Source organism: Aegilops tauschii, chromosome 4, assembly GCF_002575655.3.
Source record: "Aegilops tauschii subsp. strangulata cultivar AL8/78 chromosome 4, Aet v6.0, whole genome shotgun sequence".
Classification (NCBI taxonomy): domain Eukaryota; kingdom Viridiplantae; phylum Streptophyta; class Magnoliopsida; order Poales; family Poaceae; genus Aegilops; species Aegilops tauschii.
The window spans coordinates 254313331-254328975 of record NC_053038.3 but is presented as its reverse complement, the minus strand read 5'-3'; positions in this window follow the sequence as shown (position 1 = coordinate 254328975).

Here is a 15645-nt window from a genome sequence, read left to right as displayed (position 1 = left end):
CACGCCATAGAGGGCCACCCTCCCCCCTACTCCACTCCTTTATATACGGGGGAGGGGGCACCCCATAGACACACAAGTTGATCATTGTCTTAGCCGTGTGTGGTGCCCCCCTCCACCATAATCCACCTCGGTCATATCGTTGTAGTGCTTAGGCGAAGCCCTGCGCCGGTAGCATCATCATCACCGTCATCACGCCGTCGTGCTGACAAATCTCTCCCTCGACACTCAGCTGGATCAAGAGTTCGTGGGACGTCACCGAGCTGAACATTTGCAGATCGCGGAGGTGCCATACTTTCGGTACTAGGATCGGTCGAATCGTGAAGACATACGACTACATCAACTGTGTTGTCATAACGCTTCCGCTTACGGTCTACGAGGGTACGTGGACTACACTCTCCCCTCTCGTTTCTATGCATCACCATGATCTTGCGTGTGCGCAGGAAATTTTTTGAATTTACTGCGTTCCCCAACAGTGGTATCAGAGCCAGGTTTATGTCTAGATGTTATATGCACGAGTAGAACACAAAGAGTTGTGGGCGATAATAGTTATACTGCTTACCAGCATGTCATACTTTGATTTGGCGGTATTGTTGGATGAAGCGGCCCAGACTGACATTACGCGTACGCTTACGAGAGACTGGTTCTACCGACGTGCTTCGCGCACAGGTGGCTGGCGAGTGTCAGTTTCTCCAACTTTAGTTGAATCGAGTGTGGCTACGCACGGTCCTTGTTGAAGGTTAAAACAGCACACTTGATGAAAAATCATTGTGGTTTTTTATGCGTGGGTAACAACAGTTCTTGCTCAGCCCGTAGCAGCCACGTAAAACTTGCAACAACAAAGTAGAGGACGTCTAACTTGTTTTTGCAGGGCATGTTGTGATGTGATATGGTCAAGACATGATGCTAAATTTTATTGTATGAGATGATCATGTTTTGTAACAGAGTTATCGGCAACTGGCACGAGCCATATGGTTGTCGCTTTATTGTATGAAATGCAATCGCCATGTAATTGCGTTACTTTATCACTAAGCGGTAGCGATAGTCGTAGAGGCAATAGTTGGCGAGACGACAACGATGCTTCGATGGAGATCAAGGTGTCAAGCCGGTGACGATGGTGATCATGACGGTGCTTTGGAGATGGAGATCAAAGGCACAAGATGATGATGGCCATATCATATCACTTATATTGATTGCATGTGATGTTTATCCTTTATGCATCTTATTTTGCTTAGTTCGGCGGTAGCATTATAAGATGATCTCTCACTAAATTTCAAGGTACAAGTGTTCTCCCTTAGTATGCACCATTGCGAAAGTTCGTCATGCCGAGACACCACGTGTCTACGTTCACATACAACGGGTGCAAGCTAGTTTTGCACACGCAGAATACTCGGGTTAAACTTGAGGAGCCTAGCATATGCAGATATGGCCTCGGAACACTAAGACCGAAAGGTCGAGCGTGAATCATATAGTAGATATGATCAACATAGTGATGTTCACCATTGAAAACTACTCCATCTCACGTGATGATCGGACATGGTTTAGTTGATTTGGATCACGTGATCACTTAGATGATTAGAGGGATGTCTATCTAAGTGGGAGTTCTTAAGTAATTTGATTAATTGAACTTCAATTTATCATGAACTTAGTACCTGATAGTATTTTGCATGTCTATGTTGTTGTAGATAGATGGCCCGTGTTGTTGTTCTGTTGAATTTTAATGCGTTCCTAGAGAAAGCTAAGTTGAAAGATGATGGTAGCAACTACATGGACTGGGTCCGTAACTTGAGGATTATCCTCATTGCTGCATAGAAGAATTACGTCCTGGAAGCACCGCTAGGTGCCAAACCCACTGCAGGAGCAACACCAGATGTTATGAACATCTGGCAGAGCAAAGCTGATGACTACTCGATAGTTCAGTGTGCCATGCTTTACGGCTTAGAACCGGGACTTCAATGACGTTTTGAATGGCGTGGAGCATATGAGATGTTCCAGGAGTTGGAGTTAATGTTTCAAGCAAATGCCCGGATTGAGTGATATGAAGTCTCCAATAAGTTCTACAGCTGCAAAATGGAGGAGAATAGTGCTGTCAGTGAACATATACTCAAAATGTCTGGGTATAACAATCACTTGATTCAACTGGGAGTTAATCTTCCTGATGATAGTGTCATTGACAGAATTCTTCAATCACTGCCACCAAGCTACAAGAACTTCGTGATGAACTATAATATGCAAGGGATGGATAAGACAGTTCCTGAGCTCTTCGCAATGCTAAAGGTTGCGGAGGTAGAAATCAAGAAAGAGCATCAAGTGTTGATGGTCAATAAGACCACTAGTTTCAAGAAAAAGGGTAAAGGGAATAAGGGGAACTTCAAGAAGAACGGCAAGCAAGTTGCTGCTCAAGTGAAGAAGCCCAAGTCTGGACCTAAGCCTGAGATTGAGTGCTTCTACTGCAAAGGGACTGGTCACTAGAAGCGGAACTGCCCCAAGTATTTGGTAGATAAGAAGGATGGCAAGGTGAACAAAGGTATATGTGATATACATGTTATTGATGTGTACCTTACTAATGCTCGCAGTAGTGCCTGGGTATTTGATACTGGTTCTGTTGCTAATATTTGCAACTCGAAATAGGGACTACAGATTAAGCGAAGATTGGCTAAGGACGAGGTGACGATGCGCGTGGGAAATGGTTCCAAAGTCGATGTGATCGCAGTCGGCACGCTACCTCTACATCTACCTTCGGGATTAGTTTTAGACCTGAATAATTGTAATTTGTGCCAACATTAAGCATGAACATTATATCTGGATCTTGTTTGATGCGAGACGGTTATTCATTTAAATCAGAGAATAATGGTTGTTCTATTTATATGAGTAATATCTTTTGTGGTCATGCACCCTTGAAGAGTGGTCTATTTTTGTTGAATCTCGATAGTAGTGACACACATATTCATAAAATTGAAACCAAAATATGCAGAGTTGATAATGATAGTTCAACTTATTTGTAGCACTGCCGTTTTGGTCATATTGGTGTAAAGCGCATGAAGAAACTCCATTCTGATGGACTATTGGAATCACTTGATTATGAATCACTTGGTACTTGCGAACCATGCCTCATGGGCAAGATGACTAAAACACCGTTCTCCAGAACAATGGAGCGAGCAACAGATTTGTTGGAAATCATACATACTGATGTATGTGGTCCGATGAATATTGAGTCTCACGGCGGGTATCATTATTTTCTCACCTTCATAGATGATTTAAGCAGATATGGGTATATCTACTTGATGAAACATAAGTCTGAAACATTTGAAAAGTTCAAAGAATTTCAGAGTGAAGTGGAAAATCATCGTAACAAGAAAATAAAGTTTCTATGATCTGATCGTGGAGGAGAATATTTGAGTTACGAGTTTGGTCTTCATTTGAAACAATGCGGAATAGTTTCGCAACTCACGCCACCCGGAACACCACAACGTAATGGTGTGTCCGAACGTCGTAACTGCACTTTATTGGATATGGTGCGATCTATGATGTCTCTTATTGATTTACCGCTATCATTTTGGGGTTATGCTTTAGAGACGGTTGCATTCACGTTAAATAGGGCACCATCTAAATCCGTTGAGACGACGCCTATGAACTATGGTTTGGCAAGAAACCCAAGTTGTCGTTTCTTAAAGTTTGGGGCTGCGATGCTTATGTGAAAAAGCTTCAACCTGATAAGCTCGAACCCAAATCAGAGAAATGTGTCTTCATAGGATGCCCAAAGGAGACTATTGGGTACACCTTCTATCACAGATGCGAAGGCAAGACATTCGTTGCTAAGAATGGATCCTTTCTAGAGAAGGAGTTTCTCTCGAAAGAAGTGAGTGGGAGGAAAGTAGAACTTGATGAGGTAACTGTACCTGCTCCCTTATTGGAAAGTAGTTCATCACAGAAATCTATTCCTGTGACTCCTACACCAATTAGTGAGGAAGCTAATGATGATGATCATGTAACTTCAGATCAAGTTACTACCAAACCTCGTAGGTCAACCAGAGTAAGATCCGCACCAGAGTGGTACGGTAATCCTGGAAGTCATGTTACTTGACCATGACGAACCTACGAACTATGAGGAAGCGATGATGAGCCCAGATTCCGCAAAATGGCTTGAGGCCATGAAATCTGAGATGGGATCCATGTATGAGAACAAAGTGTGGATTTTGGTTGACTTGCCCGATGATCGGCGAGCCATCAAGAATAAATGGATCTTCAAGAAGACTGACGCTGGCGGTAATGTTACTGTCTACAAAGCTTGACTTGTTGCGAAAGGTTTTTGACAAGTTCAAGGAGTTGTCTACGATGAGACATTCTCACCCGTAGATGCTTAAGTCTGTCCGAATAATGTTAGCAATTGCTGCATTTTATGATTATGAAATTTAGCAAATGGATGTAAAGACTGCAATCCTGAATGGATTTCTGGAAGAAGAGTTGTATATGATGCAACCTGAAGGTTTTATCAATCCAAAGGATGCTAACAAAGTGTGCAAGCTCCAGCGATCCATTTATGGACTGGTGCAAGCATCTCGGAGTTGGAATAAATGTTTTGATAGTGTGATCAAAGCATATGGTTTTATACAGACTTTTGGAGAAGCCTATATTTACAAGAAAGTGAGTCGGAGCTCTGTAGCATTTCTAATATTATATGTGGATGACATATTGTTGGTTGGAAATGATATAGAATTTCTGGCTAGCATAAAAGGATACTTGAATAAGAGTTTTTCAATGAAAGTCCTCGGTGAAGCTGCTTATATATTGGGCATCAAGATCTATAGAGATAGATCAAGACGCTTAATTGGACTTTCACAAAGCACATACCTTGACAAAGTTTTGAAGAAGTTCAAAATGGATCAAGCAAAGAAAGGGTTCTTGCCTGTGTTACAAGGTGTGAAGTTGAGTCAGACTCAATGCCCGACCACTGCAGAAGATAGAGAGAAAATGAAAGTCATTCCCTATGATTCAACCATAGGTTCTATCATGTATGCAATGTTGTGTACCAGACCTGATGTGTCCCTTGCTATTAGTTTAGCAGGGAGGTACCAAAGTAATCCAGGAGTGGATCACTGGACAGCGGTCAAGAACATCCTGAAATACCTGAAAAGGACTAAGGATATGTTTCTCGTTTATAGAGGTGACAAAGAGCTTGTCGTAAATAGTTACGTCGATGCAAGCTTTGACACTGATCCGGATGACTCTAAGTCACAGACCAGATACGTATTTATATTGAACGGTGGAGCTGTAAGTTGGTGCAGTTCTAAGCCAAGCGTCATGGCGGGATCTATGTGTGAAGCGGAGTACATAGCTTCTTCGGAAGCAGCAAATGAAGGAGTCTGGATGAAGGAGTTCATATCCGATCTAGGTGTCATACCTAGTGCATCGGATCCAATGAAAATCTTTTGTCACAATACTGGTGCCTTTGCCTTGGCAAAGGAATCCAGATTTCACAAGAGAACCAAGCACATCAAGAGACACTTCAATTCCATCCGCGATCAAGTCAAGGAGGGAGACATGGAGATTTGCAAGATACATACGGATCTGAATGTTGCAGACCCATTGACTAAGCCTCTCTCACGAGTAAAACATGATCAGCACCAAGACTCCACGGGTGTTAGAATCATTACTGTGTAATCCAGATTATTGACTCTAGTGCAAGTGGGAGACTGAAGGAAATATGCCCTAGAGGCAATAATAAAGTTGTTATTTATATTTCCTTATATCATGATAAATGTTTATTATTCATACTAGAATTGTATTAACCGGAAACTTAGTACATGTGTGAATACATAGACAAACAGAGTGTTACTAGTATGCCTCTACTTGACTAGCTCGTTGAATCAAAGATAGTTAAGTTTCCTAGCCATAGACATGAGTTGTCATTTGATTAACGGGATCACATCATTAAAGAATGATGTGATTGACTTGACCCATTCCGTTAGCTTAGCACTTGATCGTTTAGTATGTTGCTATTGCTTTCTTCATGACTTATACATGTTCCTATGACTATGAGATTATGCAACTCCCGAATACCGGAGGAACACTTTGTGTGCTACCAAACGTCACAACGTAACTGGGTGATTATAAAGGTGCTCTAGAGGTGTCTCCGATGGTACTTGTTGAGTTGGCATAGATCAAGATTAGGATTTGTCACTCCGATTGTCGGAGAGGTATCTCTGGCCCTCTCGGTAATGCACATCACTATAAGCCTTGCAAGCAATGTGACTAATGACTTAGTTGCGGGATGATGCATTACGGAACGAGTAAAGAGACTTGCCAGTAATGAGATTGAACTAGGTATTGAGATACCGACGATCGAATCTCGAGAAAGTAACATACCGATGACAACGGGAATAACGTATATCGTTATGCGGTTTGACCGATAAAGATCTTCGTAGAATATGTGGGAGCCAATATGAACATCCAGGTTCTGCTATTGGTTATTGACCGGAGACATGTCTCGGTCATGTCTACATAGTTCTCGAACCCGTAGGGTCTGCACGCTTAACGTTCGGTGACGATCGGTATTATGAGTTTATGTGTTTTGATGAACCAAACGTTGTTCAGAGTCCCGGATATGATCACGGGCATGACGAGGAGTCTCGAAATGGTCAATACATAAAGATTGACATATTGGAAGCCTATGTTTGGACATCAGAATGGTTCCGGGTGAGTTCGGGCATTTACCGGAGTACCAGGGGGTTACCGGAACCCCCCGGGGAGTACATGGGCCTTAATGGGCCTTCGTGGGAGAGAGGAGGAGGCGGCCTAGGAGGGGACCCCCAACACCAATCCGAATTGGGTGGGGGGGCGCCCCCCCCTTCTTACTCCTTCCTCCCCCTTCCTTCCTCTCCTAGTCCAACTAGGGAAGGGGGGGCATCCTACTCCCGGTGGGAGTAGGACTCCTCCAGAGCGCGCCATAGAGGGCCGGCCCTCCCCCTCCTCCACTCCTTTATATACGGGGGAGGGGGCACCCCATAGACACACAAGTTGATCATTGTCTTAGCCGTGTGTGGTGCCCCCCTCCACCATAATCCACCTCGGTCATATCGTCGTAGTGCTTAGGCGAAGCCGTGCACCGGTAGCATCATCATCACCATCATCACACCGTCGTGCTGACGAAGCTCTCCCTCGACACTCAGCTGGATCGAGAGTTCGTGGGACGTCACCGAGCTGAACGTGCGCAGTTCGCGGAGGTGTCGTACTTTCGATACTAGGATCGGTCGGATCGTGAAGACGTACGACTACATCAACCGCGTTGTAATAACGCTTCCGCTTATGGTCTACGAGGGTACGTGGACTACACTCTCCCCTCTCGTTGCTATGCATCACCATGATCTTGCGTGTGCGCAGATTTTTTTTCATTTACTGCGTTCCCCAACACCATCACCCCCGTGGTGGTGTGCCGTGGCTTGATCTAGATATGATGACAAGTGAGCAAGAATCGTGTCGTCGCATCCTTAGTGGCGTGCTACATCGACGCTCATGGGTAGCAAAAATGAGGAAGGGACTTTTCATTTGACTCGATGAGTGCGGAGGGTAAGGAAGCTAGACGAACCTAGGAGGATTCACTTAGGTAGCTGGAACAATGGTCCCTGATAGGTAAGCTATGGGAGCTACTTGATACAATGATGAGGAGGGGTGTTGATACCCTTTGTGTCGAGGAAACTGAGTGGAGGGAGAAGAAGGCGAATGATGTGGAGGATATCGGCTTCAAGCTATGTTACACGGGGACAATTACAAACAGGAATGGAGTAGGCATCTTGATCAAAAAGAGGCTCAAGAGGCTCAAAAGCAAACAAAAAGAGTGGTAGATGTCAAGAGGCGTGGGGACCGGATTATCCGGGTCAAACTGGTAGTTGGGGACTTGGTTCTCAATGAGAACACTAAGAGGGACTTCTAGGATGGCCTCGAGGGCATGGTTAGGAGTGTACCTATTGGGGAGAAGCTCTTCATAGGAGGAGACCTCAATGACCACGTGGGTACATCTAACACATATTTTAAAGGGATGCATGGGGGCATTGGCTATGGCATCAGGAATCAAGAAAGACAAGATGTCTTAAGCTTTTCCCTAGCCTAAGACATGATTGTAGCTAACACGTGCTTTAAAAAGAGAGAATCATATCTAGTGACTTTGGTAGTGGTCAACACTCTTAGCTAGATTGATTCCGTCCTCTTGAGAATAGAAGACAAACATGCTTGCCTGGAATGTAAGGTGATACCTAGAGAGAGTTTTGTTCCTGAGCATAAGATTGTGGTGATTGACTTCCGCTTTCAGATTCATGTCAAGCAAGATTAGAGTGCCAAAGTTGCTAGAAAAAGTGATGGAAGCTCAAGGTGGAGTCAACTCAGGCTTTCAAGGAGAGGTTTATTAAAGAGGGCCCTTGTGACGAAGGAGGTGATGCACACAATATGTGGATGAAGATGATGACTTGCATTCGCAAGTGACTTCAAATTAGTTTGGAGTGACCAAGGGAAGTAGAAACGAAGCTAAAGATACCTGGTGGTGGAACGATAATGTCTAGAAGGCTATTAAGGATAAGAAAGACCGTTTCAGACGCCCACATCTGGATAGGACTGCAGACAGCATAGAGACGTACAAGGTAGCAAAGGAGGCCACGAAGTGATCTCTAAGTGAAGCAAGGTGTTGTGGAGCATCCTTCAATCATCCCCATGGACACCACACAGACTCGTCAATCACCAAGTGGACCCGTAACAAGAGCTCGCGCACGTACCATGGAAAGCGAGGTGAACTCACTCCTCTTCGAGCTTGAAATGAATATAGATGGAACTTGGTTGCTACCTCATCATGGAACATTGTGTATCGTTAGGTATGAAGACGACCCCAAACATGGAGCGAAGGAACCTCACCAAGTCCACAAAGAAGCATGGGAAGGCTGGATGGAATATGGAGACCAGCGGCAAGAAGAAGGAGACGCGCCCAGGAGACCCCATGTGCACAGTCCCTGTTAGACCCCATGTGCACGGACTATCCAAAGAGCTACTGGACATACACCATGCACACGGGCCTCCAGGACCCTATGCCCATGGGCCCCTCCACTGTAGTTGCCTGGGCACCCCGTGCCTATGGGGCCCCCATGCGCATGGGGGCAACTTAGCCCGTGCACATGGGCCTTCCAACAGACGTGTCTGAAGTTGACCGTTTTGCCCCTCTCTTCGTCTGCCTCCAGCCACCTATATATCTCGTGCCTAGACCATTTGTTAGGGTTAGCAAAGTGTATGTAATGATCTAGAGAGAGCTTTGCTCATCTATGGATCCTCTTGGAGATCAAGACCTCTTAGGAGAAGATCCACAAGTGGATATCAAGACCTCCTCTTGGAGAAGATTATCATCAAGAACGCATCTCCTTTGGATTTTAGAAGAACCTTTACCTTGTGCTATTTTCCCTTGATTGGGTTTGTTTGAGTGATTCCTCTTGTTGTTCTTCCCTTTTCCCCCTCCAAGTGTGTAAAAGATCATAACTAGGGTTCCACCCTACAACATCTTGGATCAGAGCATATGTTGATTCACATCTTGGAGTCCCTACCCCCCCCCACACACACACACACTTTCTAGGCTAATTCTGTTGCTTTTACTCCCAATTCGGAAATCCCCACAAAAATAGCCCTACCAAAAGTTTTGTAATTTGTTAGATCTTGTAAGATTTTGTTCATTTGGTGCACAAATTTCTGGTTGGCAAGTGGATCAGCCCCCCCCCCTCCATCCGAAACCCCTCCCACTAGCGCAATTTTTGCGAAAAAATTTGTTGAGACCGGATTTCGAGTTGTTCTTGCGCTGTCGGCACCCCCTTGCGCACGGGCTCGTCACAGTACACTTTTGCCACCCATTTTATTTTCCAGCTTCCATCATTTTCCTCACCATTAACCTTCTGCACAACCACACTCCCGCTAATACCCATTTAGTTTGAGCTTTTGAGTTGCGGTTTCAGTTTCCTAAGGTGTTTTGGCTAATTAGGGACAGTTCGACATCACCATCATCACCACGGACTCAACATCGACAACGACCACTTCACCTTCACACCAACCATAAGCAAGGACGGTAACCTCAACGACAACTTTGTACATTCTCCTTGCCATTGTATTGATAGCCTCAAGCCTATTGCGTACCTTACCTATCGAGACTAGTGAGTTCAGAATTGTCTGGCCACGCTCTTTGTGCACATTAATGATAAACTTACTCCGCATAGCTACTTAGCATGCAATCATCTTTCTATCATCATTGTGCCATAAGTCTCTCCCATGCATATCTTACATACTTGTCTCATACATTGGCTCGTGCATCATGCATGCATGTTGGCATAGCAAAAAAGCATTTTAAGCAAACGAGGAGAAACAAAGAGCTTGTAAGCAATAGCATTGAGCCATCTCGATAGTACATCATAGTGGATCATACATACATAGCATACTTGGGATTGAAGATGGCACGTTACTCTAATAGGTTGGTGAACAAGCGTATCTAGCCCATTTGAGCAATCAAGCTATTGTCTCTCTAGTATCGTGTGTTCCATGGTCTCACATTTTGTGCTCATTCCTTGGTTGTGCCGATCCCACTTATCTTTCGTGTATTTGTTCCACGTGATATCCTCGGTTTTGATCTACTTTCTCTACTTGCAATTTGTGAATCTCTTCAACATTATCAATATATTGACTAACATTTGCCTGAATTTTGTGCCACTTATTGATGTCTACTACGCAACTTTATTCTTGTAGACACGTGTTGGGCCTCCAAGCGCAGAGTTTTGTAGGACAGTAGCAATTTTCCCTCAAGTGGATGACCTAAGGTTTATCAATCCGTGAGAGGTGTAGGATGAAGATGGTCTCTCTCAAACGACCATGCAACCAAATACAAAAAATCTCTTGTGTCCCCAACACACCCAATACAATGGAAAATTGTATAGGTGCACTAGTTCGGCGAAGAGATGGTGATAAAAGTGTAATATTGATGGTAGAAATATATTTTTATAATCTGAATAAATAAAAACAGCAAGGTAGCAAATACTAAACGGGCACAAAAACGGTATTGCAATGCTTGAAAACAAGGCCTAGGGTCCGTACTTTCGCTAGTGCAATTTCTCAACAGTGCTAACATAGTTAGATCATATGATTATCCCTCAAAGTGCAATAAAGAATCACCCCCTAGTTCCTATTAGCGGAGAACAAAAGATAGAAATTGTTTGTAGGGTATGAAACCACCTCAAAGCTATTCTTTCTGATCGATCTATCCTAGAGTTCGTACTAAAATAACACAAGCTATTCTTTCCGATTGATCTAATCAAGAGTTCGTACTAAAATAACACCAAAGCAAATTCATATTCATAATACTCAATCCACAGAAACAGCTACAGAGAGACCCCAAAGTTTCTATCGGAGAAAAGATAATAAAAACGTGCATCAACCCCTATGCATATATTACCCCAATATCACCTTGGGAATTCACAAGTTGAGTGCCATAACATACATCAAGTGAATCAATATGATACCCCATTGTCACCTCAAGCATTCATACCGCAAGATATACATCATGTGTTCTCATATCTGAATATTCAATCCGACAAGACAAAACTTCAAAGGGTAAAGATTCAATTCATCACATCAAGAGTATAGAGGGGATAAACATCATATGATCCATCAATATTAACAAAGCCCATGATATAGGTCACGAGAGAGAGAGAGAGATTAAACACATAGCTACTGATACAAACCCTCAGCCCCGAGGGTGGACTACTCCCTCCTCATCATGGTGGCCGCCGGGATGATGAAGATGGCCACCGGAGATGATTCCCCCCTCCGGCAGGGTGCCGGAAAGGGCCTAGATTGGTTTTTGGTGGATACAGAGCCTTGCAGTGGCGGAACTTCTGATCTAGGTTAACCCCGAAGGGTTTCGGAATATTTGGGAATTTATAGTGCAAAGAGGGGGTGCGGGAGGCCACCGAGGTGGGCACAACCCACCTGGGCGCACCCTGGTGGGTTGTGCCCCCCCTCGGGGCACCCCCCCCCCAGGTGCTTCTTTGGCCCACTGTTGGTCTTCTGGTCCATAAAAAATCTCCATGAAGTTTTTTTGCATTTGGACTCCGTTTGGTATTGATTTCCTGCGATGTAAAAAACAAGCAAAAAACAGCAACTGGCACTGGCACTGGGTCTATAGGTTAGTCCCAAAAAATGATATAAAGTTGCTATGAAATGATTGTAAAACATCCAAGAATGATAAAATAACAGCATGAATACTTCATAAATTATAGATACATTGGAGACGTATCACTTATCATAACCAAGCTCCTAGACAAGCCTTACTTTTGTAGGTGTGAGAAACGAACCCGGTACCAATTCTACTATTATAGCATTACATCGAGTGATACTCGATGCATCCTCAATCTTCGGAAAAGGTAACTTTGGTATTGTTATCTCATTTCCTACAGGCCCCTACTTGACTATGATGGATAGGCCAAGCACATCAAACCCGCTCTTCGCGGAGCACGATGAAGCGATTGACTATGTCACTGGAAGTCATCTCTTTGGTGTTCGATGAGCACTACATCAAGAAAGTGAAGCTTTGGGTGACCGCATCGAGCAACTCACCACCGACTTACACCAATCAGAAGGAAGAAAATGGGACTACCTTGACGCCAAGCTATAATCTCAAATGGAAGAATTTTGTGCGATGATGGTAAATCACACTTCTTCCACATCTTCGTCATCAAGAAGGCGCCGCTTGAGTCGCCACTCTTCGGACTCTTCTTCTGACGCAATTCTTCCACAAGCTCATTCTCATTGTTGCGACGACCATCAAGATCATCAAGCTCCACAAAATCCATTCCATGGCAATGAGTTGCAAGACCGCCTACGAGAGCGCGAACGACATCTGTGTCAAGAACAGGATGCCTTGGACCAAGGGCAAGCTCGACAATGGTCGCGACAATATAACCAAGATGGTGACAAGCTATAGCACGAGCAACAACTCCATGAGGAACAAGCACTTGAAGCACAACGTGCTCTCCAAGAAGCCACTCGCACCATCAATGAACGCAACCGTCGAGTGCTTGAACAAGAATAAGCGCTTTGGCAAGAGCAACAAGATGAAGCCATTGCCTTGAGGAGTGCCATGAAAGGAGGAACCGGGCAAGAATCCCTAGGTCTCAACGCCAAGCCAGCCAAGAGGAGCATGAGGATGACGACCCGCCTCCAAGACACGACCGACACCACCATCAACACTAGATGAAGAACAACGCTATGGCAAGCTCAAGTTCACCATGCCCAAGTTCTCCGGAAGCACCGATCCTGAAGAATATCTCTCATGGGCATTGAAGGTCGACAAGATATTTCGCATCCACAATTATGAAGAAGATAAGAAGATGGTGATGGCCTCCCACCAATCACGACATGGAACCAAATGAAGGATGTCATGAGAGCTCATTTTGTGCCCACACACTATAGCATGATCTCTTCAAGAAGCTACAACTCCTCAAGCAACGCACCAGGTCATTTGAAGAATACTACCAAGAGATGGAGATTGCCATGATACAAGCCAACGTCAAGGAAGATGATGAGCAAACAATGGCACACTTCTTGAATGGCCTCAACCACCCAATAAAGAAGGGACAATTACATTTTTGCCCCTAGTTGGAACCTACCCACGGGGTTTGCCCATACTTTTCGACTCTGCTCATTTTTGCCCTTAGATTTATCCCCGAGGTTGCGCTGATGCCCTTTGACCGTTTGACTAAAACTTTGAGAATTCAAAACAAATTCATATGAACTCACAAAAAATGCAAATAAGAAATCAAAATGTTCACACAGGCATTACCTTTATGTGTGTATAATTTCCTTTCAGGATAAAAGCACCATTTAAACTACCCGAGGTTCTTAATGTTATTAACAAAATTAAAAATAAAAATTTATAAACAACACTTTTTTCATGAATAAAATTACATGCAAATGTAGGTCATGTTTTCTAAAGATCCTGATATCTTTTTTCAATTTTTCCGAGTTCATATCAACTTGTTATGATTGTTCAAACAACTTTGACCATTATATTGAAACTTCATATCAAGTTGATATGAACTCAGAAAATGCAAAAAAGATTTCAGGACGTTCAGAAAACATCACCTACATTTGTAAATAATTTTTGTTCATGCAAAAATTATTGTTATACCTTTTTATTTTTAATAATATTAATAACATTAATAACCTCGGGTAGTGTCCTGAATGCAAATGACATGCACATAAAGGTAATATTTATCTGAACGTTTTGATATCTTATTTGCATTTTTCAGAGTTCATATCAATTTGGTATGGATTTTCAAAGTATTCGTCAAACGGTCAAAGGGCATTCGCGCGACCTCGGAGGCAAATCTAGAGGCAAAACTGAGCAAAGTTGAAAAGTAAGGGCAAAACCCGTGCGTAGGTTCCAACTAGGGGCAAAAATGCATTTGTCCCAATAAATAAAAAAACTGACTGCCAACCTTACTCCAACCTCCTCGAGCTTGTGCACCAAGCTACCAAGGTGGAATGACAAGTGCAGGATGACTTCAAGTACTCCAAGTACTCATCCAAGGCCTACGGCTCGTACTCCCAAGCTTCCACAACTAAGGCACCACCAACTACTACTCGAGCTCCATCAACCCCCGGTGACAAATCTAGTTCCAAGCAAGCTATGACATCTTCGAGTCGTCCTCCTTCAAGCACTTACAAGTCAAGAACCCCCTCATCGACTGTCAGGCCCGTGGGATTGGGGGTACCTAGGCCCGTTTGCCTGTGGCCCAGGACGCGACGTCACCAGAAGGCCCAAAGTTGGCCCACCGACAGGGCTTCACAAGCAGGACCCTCGCGAGGTGTGCGTCATCAAGCGTCATCGAGAGCCTCACGAGGCATATTCTCGAGGCCCTTCGTGGAGGCATACAAATCAAGGATCAGGCAACGGAGCTGCGCGACCCTGCGTCTTCACGTGGGTGACGCACGTGGCGACGAGCGGAGCCAGAGGGGCGCCAGCAGGCACAGATGAGGAGGCTTTCCTCCTTCATGCTAAGGGAGCAAGGACAGCGCACTGATTCCCAAAGCAGTTCCCAAAGGTTACTCGATCGGTGCTAGAAGACCAGGACGGCGGGCTCGCCAGGATAGAGGTCATCACCAAGCCCACCGGTGCGTCATGGCAGGAAGCTTTAGTAGGAGAAGACCACCTTTAGTCAAGATAAGCTGTACTCCTGTCCCCCTTCAAATTGGCCGTTGTGGCAACCCTTCCCACCTTTTGTTTTCGGGGGAAGAGGATCAATCCCAGTATAAATATAGATAGGGCACCCCCGTAGAGAGGGAACGATCCCTAGACCCTCCAGAGGCCGCTCATTTTCCCTTGTACACTCGTACTCATCCTCCCTCGCGAGGCAATCCAACCACAAAGCAGGAGTAGGGTCTTACACCGCAAGGTGGCCCGAACCTGGGTAAACTGACGTGTCTATTGTCCTTCTTTCCCCACGCTCGAGCATGCCGGAGCATTGCCGTTGTCAGATTTCGGGTTCCGGAAAAACCCCTGAGGTTCGAACACTGGGGTGCGCACAAAGATCTCTCCTCCCCCTAGCACTCACCCTCACCGCAATCTCAAGGCTCAAC